This window comes from Apostichopus japonicus, chromosome 17 (assembly GCF_037975245.1).
Source record: "Apostichopus japonicus isolate 1M-3 chromosome 17, ASM3797524v1, whole genome shotgun sequence".
NCBI classification, from domain to species: Eukaryota; Metazoa; Echinodermata; class Holothuroidea; order Aspidochirotida; family Stichopodidae; genus Apostichopus; species Apostichopus japonicus.
This window is the reverse complement of record NC_092577.1, coordinates 11,653,348-11,662,462: the sequence shown is the minus strand read 5'-3', so window position 1 is coordinate 11,662,462 and position 9,115 is coordinate 11,653,348. Positions and strand designations below refer to the sequence as shown.

The window sequence follows — 9,115 nt, the reverse complement described above, 5'->3', positions numbered from 1 at the left end:
AGGCTACAGACTTATATAGCCTAAGCTCTCACAATTTTTCCTAAATATTGGATTAAGCAATAAGCATACTATGAAAAAATGTTAATGTAAAAATGGAGAAAGGATATGATAACTTTACTCATTTGATGATGTCACAGTTGAATGCAACTTGGAAGGTCTGTGATTCCACAAAGGTCAGGGATAAACTGTCTGTTGAAACTTTCCTAAGGGTAACACGTGATGTTATGGAGGTTGCAGTGCACCATGGGTACAGGAAGTACCTACTGTGCACACCTTACAAAAATATACATTGGGCTCTTTTGTTTTGTTGATCAGTAGTGCTGCAAGTGTGCTTTGTGAGATTGGAATAATATATGGTCGCATTACAGCGGTAACTCGCATTACTGGTAACTCGCATTACAGTTTTCAATGGCTCTTTATATCTATATACTATGTACATTTCTAATTCTTTCAACTATTATTATTCTCTTTACTTTGGCTAGAAACATAATATGAAAAGGCAGGAAATTATCTGCTCCAGTGATTTAAAAAAAAAAACCTTGGTCTCTCGGTAACTCGCATTACGCTCTCAAATCAGCTCTGTGTCGTTACAGCCATATGCCTACCAACCAAAATTTTGTTGGGGAATTGTAATATAATTTTTATAAATTACTTACTGCACTACCAATACAAATATATCAAATTTATTTAGGGTGCTTTCAAATATGGCAATCTGAGACTTTGAAATATCCATATTATTTTCTCTAATATTTCCTCAAAAATGAACATTAGTCATGTTCATATTTTTGTGTAGAAGAACATGGTATAGTTGGAAAAAATGTACATAACCCAGAGCCTAATGTTTATAGTATATTTGAAACCAAAAATGGCTGCAGAAATGATTTTTATATATATTTGATTTCTTGATTATTTCGATCGGACAGATAATCTCTATAAACAGCATCAGCATGACTAATACTTTGTTAATATATTTCAACAGCTGGTTGGAAGTAGTGATATCCAAGTCTTATCTTCCTGGTAAAATATTTCATCTGGTTAGGACATCTCCTTGGTGGGAGTCACTGATATAAAGTTGTTTCCGATAATATTCCATTTGTGGAGGTGAGCACCTCTTGAATGTACACCATTGCGTAGGCTAATATGTACTTAACGAGATTTAGCAACTCACCGAGGTATTTATGACAGGAATACACTAAAACAATGAAAGAAGAATTGAAAATTAAATATTGAAAAAGAATAGCGTTGTACATGCACCTCTGAATGTACCTGACTGTCTATCAAATTAAATAATGTGAGATAAATGTTTAGGTTAAATTTATTTTCCATATACAGTTCTGTATATTATTCCTTTAAAGGAATATATCAATATACACTCTTAGGTAGTTTTGTTTGTAACTTTATACTTTTTTAAATGTTATTTCATCCACTTGTGCCATTGATAAAGCATAAACATTCCAAACTTCAGAACGAAAATATGTTAAACATATTAAAAAGAAAAATTAACATAACAGAAATTGCAAAACGTTTTAGTCATCATTTAAAAAAATATTGTTTGTGATTCTTTCTTCTCTATTAATCTGAAAAATTCTTGTCGACTTGTTAATCATAAATATGACTGACATTTATTTTTCTCAAAAATATTGTCTTTTTCTTCTTTGCATTACGTCAGCTTTGGGATTGGTGTGGGCGGGGGAGGGGGGTGAGGGAGTGATTACTGTAAGATGTCTGCTGCAGCAAAACAGGGAGATGTAGTTGCATCTCCTTTCAGATCCAAAGGTTCTTTCTTAACTACTTGAGCTATCGTCGTGGTAATGCGTCAGTTTGTCTGTTGTGGTAATAAATGTCTTTCATTATGAACATAAAAGTCTTATCAAGGCCACACAATGCCAAGAAATTTAAAGAGGGCGCTGATGTGGCAAAGTTATGTCCGCGTAAAGAGCGGGTGTCCGCGTGCAAAGCGGGAGACCCGTGTTCGGATCCCGGTGGAGGCTGGAAGTTTTTTTACTGTTCTTGATTTTCCAATTCATTACGATTTTCAATTATACATATTCATTAGCCTTTGTCGTTAACCTCCATTTCATTAGCATAAAGTATGTTCAAAGTATCTATTTCGAGATCCGGCTTAGGAATCACAAATGACTTTCGAGTTGGTTAGCATCATGTTTGATCTCTAGAGTAAGGCAAAATATGTCACCAAAAACAGAACTAGTATTGTTTGATACAAGTGACAAACGCATACAGTGGAATTACAACCTTCCTTATCGGTTTCGAACCTTTGGACGTACAATCAGCGTCCATAGCTTAGTGGTTAGGGTGTCCGCGTACAGAGCGAGAGGCAAGGGTTCGAATCCCGGTGGAGGCTGGAAGTTTTTTCACTGTTCTTGATTTTCCATCTCAACGCATATGCTGAATGTAACACTCTTATACATATATATATCGCTGATAGCAAGTCGGAAGTCCAATGTTATTTAATTGCTCCCAGCTAATACTATTTGATCGCTAGTTACGACTACTTGCTTACTTCCAAGCATTTGGGCTACTTTGTATTTTAGTAGGGCGTCATCGATTCAAGTTCCGCTTTCCTAGTGCTCTTCATGCACGAAAGTCACAATATCCCTCTCTCCTCCTCTCTTGAGGCCCCCATATGTTGAAAGGTGCGTCACTCGTAAATTAACTCTATACTCTATACTAACCTGTAATTATCCATTGTTCAGTGCAGACCTAAGTCCGTGCCACTCGGCCACAGTGATTCTACTGGACGGTGTGAATGCGTATTAATGGCATTGTATAACTGTCAATGAGAGCGTATTACCCACGTGTAATACTTTTACAGAGGGCACATTGTACATGTAGAATGTACAATGTACATGGAATTACCACATTTTTATAGGAAATATTCTCACAACAAACAAGTTTTATTTTGGTAAATTAAACAGTGCGAAGCATCTACGCATTATGGAACATCATTTTGCAATTTCTTTTTAAAATTATGCAAAGAAAGCAAATTCATTCTTTTGGTGCAATTTTTCACCTGTAGAAATTTGGTACACAGTAATTTTTGGCTTAAATCATAAAATATTTCCTTCTAAAATGTTAACCAAAAGTACTTCTTTACAAAATATACAGAATAAAACAGAATATAATACAGAATATTACAAAATATATTCCAGATTATAACAGAATATATACCAGAATATAACAGAATATATACCAGAATATAACAGAATATATACCAGAATATAACAGAATATCTTACAAAATATAACCTTTTCAAACTGAATTGAACCTTTAACACGTAGACGATACGTGAAAATGTCCATACAATCGGTAAATAGGCGTAAGAGAAACAACTCTTGACTGGTTAAGCTGCTATATATCAAATAGATATCAATATATATCATATATCAACCCCAAATCCGAACACGCTGACACCCGTTATGGTGTTCCGCAGGGCTCTTATAAGGACCACTGTTATCCATTCTATATGTCAATGACATTTGCAAAGTGGCATAAATTGTTAATACTATTTTGTTTGCCTATGATACCTATATTTTCTTCGAGCTGGAAAACGCACATAGAATACAGAATGCTGTCTCTACTGAATTAAATACATTTTCTGACTGGTTTGCTGCTAATAAGTTATCACTTAATGTAGACAAAACTCACTTCTTATCTAGCCTATTTCGCTCCACTGCAGAATGAAGGCCTCTTCACCAGTTTTCTAATTAACTCTGTCCTGAGATGTTCTCTTCCGTGTGACCCCACCATATCCTCTTATATGTCATCTATCCATCTCCTCCTGGTGTCCAATCTGTCAATTTATGTGTCCATCTCTTATCCTGACATCTAGTTAAATGCTCCACCTATCTCCACTTCTTTTGCCTAATGACTTGGATAATATCCAAAACGCATGTACTGTTTCTCAAGTCCTGGTTTCTGGCTCTATCCTTTCTTGTTACACCCCTCATAAGACAAAACTCACTATATACGATAAAATGGAAGAAGAACACATTATTGGAATAATGATGTATTAATGGACGGTAAACAAATTAAGGAAGTATCAACTACTAAATTTCTAGGGATTACTATTGATAGTGTAATATTATAACGAGCCCGGCTCCTCCATCGTGTAATATTATATCAGGACTCGCGAGAGAAGAGGTACTGGAGTATCTTGATGCCGTATTCTACGCTTCTTCAGGAGACGTCTCGAACGGAAGATAGAAGAAAACAATGAGTTCTCAGAAAAAAAATTGACTAGATAGGATTTGATTAGTGATTCGGTATAATTTCTTCCCTGTCGATTCTCTTACAAACAAAACAAAATTACAATGATTTGACTCCGTCAATTACGTACTCAAAGGAGTGACGAAGTGATAAACTTGCGAAACCCATGCCGCCTTTTATAGATTAAAACACCGAAAATCCCACTGCGCATAGTCAGAAGGCAGCCAATAACCTGCTCATCCTGCATTAACTTAACGATATAAAAATCATTGTGTTGGCACTGATCTGCCCTGATTGGTTGGGAGTTTGGAAGTCCACCCCATTTTTATGGAAACTTCCATACCACGTGAGAAGAACCTTCTCGAATGTTCCACAGACACAATGGATCTATTTTGGGAAAAGGCCCTGTGACATGATTCAATAAGATAGTTAAAACTTCTCGTGGAGAATCCTCGACCTAGATAAATATATAAGGGGCTTGTTCGGTGTCTCGATGGAGTTTTTCGGGAGCACCAAAGAGGCAGTATTACTATTTCATAACAATAGTAGACTTTCATGGAGTGACCATATTACAAAAGGTTGCTCCAGCGTCGTAAGAGGTATTGGAATTTTAGCATAGCTAAAATATTTCCTCCCCCAGTATATACTAAGATTGCTTTATCAAACTTAAATAGCACTGCATTTATGATACTGCTTGATTATTTGGTCTGGTACAAACAGTTCACTTTTAAGCCACTACAAAAGTGTGCAATACTTCATATATCACACGTAGCATCGCGTGAACATACTACTTACTAGCCCATTTTATGTAGGAAATTCGATTTATTGAGATTAGATAATATCATAAAAGTTAATTTTGCGACATTTACATACAAGGTTTGGAATGGTTTATTACAAACAGTTTCCGAAATTTTATAAATAGCAACCGAGAGTTCCATAATCATAATGCAAGAACGGTTAGCAACGCAGATTATAACTTATGTTATGCACGCACTGTTATGCTAAGCATAATATACCGTGCAATCTAAACATGGAACTCACTATCATATGCTTTCAAAACTAAGATATCAAGCTCTATACTTAGAAAATGCCTTATCTAAGAAATTATGATTTCTTATTAACTATGAATTAGTGGTAATTGAAACATATACATATTATTATCATAACTTTAACTTTTTCTCTCTTCTCTCTGGGAGTTTTCTGTCTTGTTAAGCCAGTATAGGCTTTTCAGGAGACTTCCCTATACATTGCAAATATTTACGTGAAAAAATACATGAAAAACAAACAAACAGACTATTAACCAGCATGCAAAAATGCATTGTGTTTTCGCTGATGTGACATGAGCAGTTTTCTTCATAAACCTGACGTAATGTATAGTGAGGGTGTACATATTTACAAGGGTTTTACGATTTGACCTCTGATGACCCCAAATTACCTTTAACCTTAACCAAATACAATATGCTTCTTTAACTAAATGTGTTTCTAACAATGAAGATCCCAGGAGACTGCAAGACGATCTGCATAAAGTCCGTGACTGGTGCCACAGTAATAAAATGAAAATCAATGTTGACAAGAGTAAACACATGCGACTTTCTCGGAGGAAGCATGTCCCAAACCAGCACTACTCTGTTAACGGTTTTCAACTGGACACTGTCATCCCATAAACACCTTGGTATAACCTTTGACAGCCAACTCTCCTGGAGTCTTCATTGTAACACGATTGCCACTAAAGCGTATAAATTGCTTGGTTTTTTACGTTCCGTTTCAGCTGGTCTGAATAAGGAAGTCCACCTTTTGCTTTTTAAATCCCTTGTTGTTCCTGTACTAGAGTATGTGTTACCTGCCTGGGGGCCACATAATCTGACTCAAGAGAATAGACTGGAAGGGGTCCAGAAGAGCGCCTCTCGATTTTGGGCCAGAAAGGCGTGAGATGAATTATATTATTCGGTTACAAAATATAAATTGGTATTCCTTTTCTAATAGGTGTAATCTCCTACTAGTTATGTTTGTTGCCAAATGTTTATATGGCAATTTTGTTTGTTCTACTATTTCTAACTCAATATCTATTAACACTCGTCATAGTGAAGTCCTTTTGTCCAATTATTTACATGCCAGGACCAATCTTCTGAGAACAAATTTTATTAATACTTTCCCCAGCGTGTGGTCCACTCTGCCGCTTAATATAAGAGAGTTGCTCCTCTTTGGCTCCCTCCATTCATTCAAGAATGGCATTAAGATTCATTTTTTATCTTTATCTCATAGTTCTTAATTTATAGTTTGTTTTGTTATTTTTTTGTGTTTGTGTTTTTGGGTGCACAGGCCAGTGGTCTATAGGAATTTAGTTTCCTTCATCTGTTCATCCAGATCCTATTTGTCTTTTGTAATGTTTGTATTTTTTTATGTCTTGGATCAAATAAATAATGAATAATGAATGAATGAATGAATGAATGAAGGAATGAATGAATGAATGAATGAATGAATGAATAATGGTACTTCTACACACTAAACTAGAGATCGGCCCAAGGTTTTCTTCTTGAGATGTCGTGTTTAAAGGGTTTACATTATTTGACCCCGGCTGACACCAAATGACCCTTGCCCTCCACCAAAAACAATAGGTTTCTTTTAAACAATGTGGTACTCCTACCCCACAAATATGAGGTCTGCCGATGATTCCCTTCTTGGGATATCGTGTGACCAAGGTTTTCACAATTTGACCCCTGGTGACCCCAAATGACCTTCGACCTCTACCAAAAATAATATACTACTTGTACTGAATGTGGCACTTCTACACATCAAATATGAATTTGGTCTGATCTTCTCTTCTTGAGATATCGTATATACAAGGTTTTCATAATTTGACCCCTGGTGATCCCAAATGACTTTGACCTCCACCAAAAACAATAGGCTTCTTGTACCTAATGTGGTACTTTTACACACTAAATATGAAATTGCTCTGATCTTCTTTTCTTGATATATCGTGTTTACAAGCTGGGCATCGCAAACGCGCTCACCCATACATACAAACGTACACACTTACGCCATGGAGTAAACAATAAACAAATAACGTCACTCTTACACGTAGTACTGTTCGACGATTAAAACAGATTAGTTCCTTGCCACAGCAAGATGATAACACAACTAAACACATTATTAAGAACCAGGATGTGTTGGCTGAAGTAATATAGGCGTGTCCGAAGAATATTTTACAGTTGCTGGATTCTAAAGCAGCGAATTTTTCGAAGAAAACAACAAATATATGTTGTGATAAACATAATTTGAATAAATGCATTTTCTAACACTGTCCATCTCCTGAATTCTGCCTCGAGACTCACCTTTAACGCAAATGTAGCTGGTCAAAAACGCAGTGACCAGGCAAAAATATATCTGTTTAGGTTTGGGAAAATTACAAGTAGTACCTTCCCATGAAAGTAGAGTCGGATAACTCTGAGATTGTGGGGACAACTTGAAAAGGCGTAGCGACACAAAAATATACATATTAAGGAAAAATAGTAGGTTTGCCATGCACATGAGTCTGATGTTAAAAACAGTGTGGTCACTTAAAACTGAAAGAAATATGTACATGATATAAATGGGTAACTTACATATCTGACCAGAGCTGTTACGTCTAACAAGGACGTCTACGTCTTGGGCAATAGCATTTTCATCCTTTCATCACATCTCTGTTCAGCAGCTTCTTTGAGCCGTTTTTCAGCATCTCGTGTCAGACACTGAGACAGCTGTTCTGTATGCCCGCTTCCAGATTTTCTTGCTGTCGAAAACTTGAGCCCTGATTTTCCACAAGTTTTTGCTGTGCCAGTGAAATCTCTGGAGAGGAAGAACTGCAAAGATCCTTTTCTTTGGCGCCGATGGGCATGCACTTTGATCTGCAGCAAATCGAACCTAATTTGCTTGGTTGAAACAGTATTTTGATTTGTCCTGTCGACCACACTGTGGTTCACATTAATTGTCTACACTGGAACTCAACTGACTAATAAGCCATCTGATATGCCATTCATTTCAGTGTAAGCATGCAGCCATGTGCTTGGTAGGGCATAGTTACAAACCCACACACTACAAAGGTTTGAGAACACATGCAACCCTAGCCTACTTGACATGATTTTCCATCCTAAAAGAAGGCCTCACCATACATGCATCAAGAAAGTAAACCTTGCAAGATGCTTTGATATGAAATAATTTATTCCACATTTTTAAAGAGTTGTAATAAGACTAGGTGTTACTAAATCGAGTGTCATACTGACGCTAAATAGCTCTAAACTTACTAATGCCAAGTCGCTTTGTTAGGTGTACAAAATACACGAAGGGATCTGAGACTAGGCAATAACGTAGCATTGCCTAGGCCTATACACTTAGCGGCCTGTATATAAGCTACATTACACGCTACATTTGTTTGTGTGTGCGCCAGTACTACCAGCAGTACGTTATGCAGACGGATTGTAAACACGTACAAACGTCACATACACACAGTGTTTGCATGTACCTCACGCCGAGCCAAGCAGTTTCAGCACCAGCTGACATAAAACATGACACACAATAAGGATTTGATTAGCTGTTTACTGAAAAAATGGCTGCGTCGGAAAATTCCTAACAAAGCAAAGCGGACTAAATGAGTCCGTCTTTAACTGCTGTTCACTCTTAAAATGACACTTACCGAACCATATACATCGAGAATTGTAATTAGAATTTGAAAACACAACAGAAAGGGGGGTATTCAACCTTGGTTTTATATATGTGCAACGACAGTGAACGATATCGAGCCTACCACGATTGATGATTGCCGCCATTTTCAGGAATTCCCCTCTATGTTGCAACTTCCTTAGACCCCTGACCTCAGTGATTACTTTCTATAGTACGTCAATACAGGCTGTAT

At 36.8% G+C, this 9,115-nt stretch overlaps 1 long non-coding RNA gene across 1 annotated transcript; it reads right to left on the bottom strand.

Moving 5' to 3' along the window:
* Positions 1-836: 836 nt before the first annotated feature.
* Positions 837-9,067, bottom strand: LOC139984824 (uncharacterized). The gene is made up of 2 exons (XR_011799201.1): positions 7,830-9,067; positions 837-3,981 (listed from the first exon to the last, which is right to left on the bottom strand). It is a non-coding gene; the product is annotated as an uncharacterized lncRNA (long non-coding RNA).
* Positions 9,068-9,115: the final 48 nt, after the last annotated feature.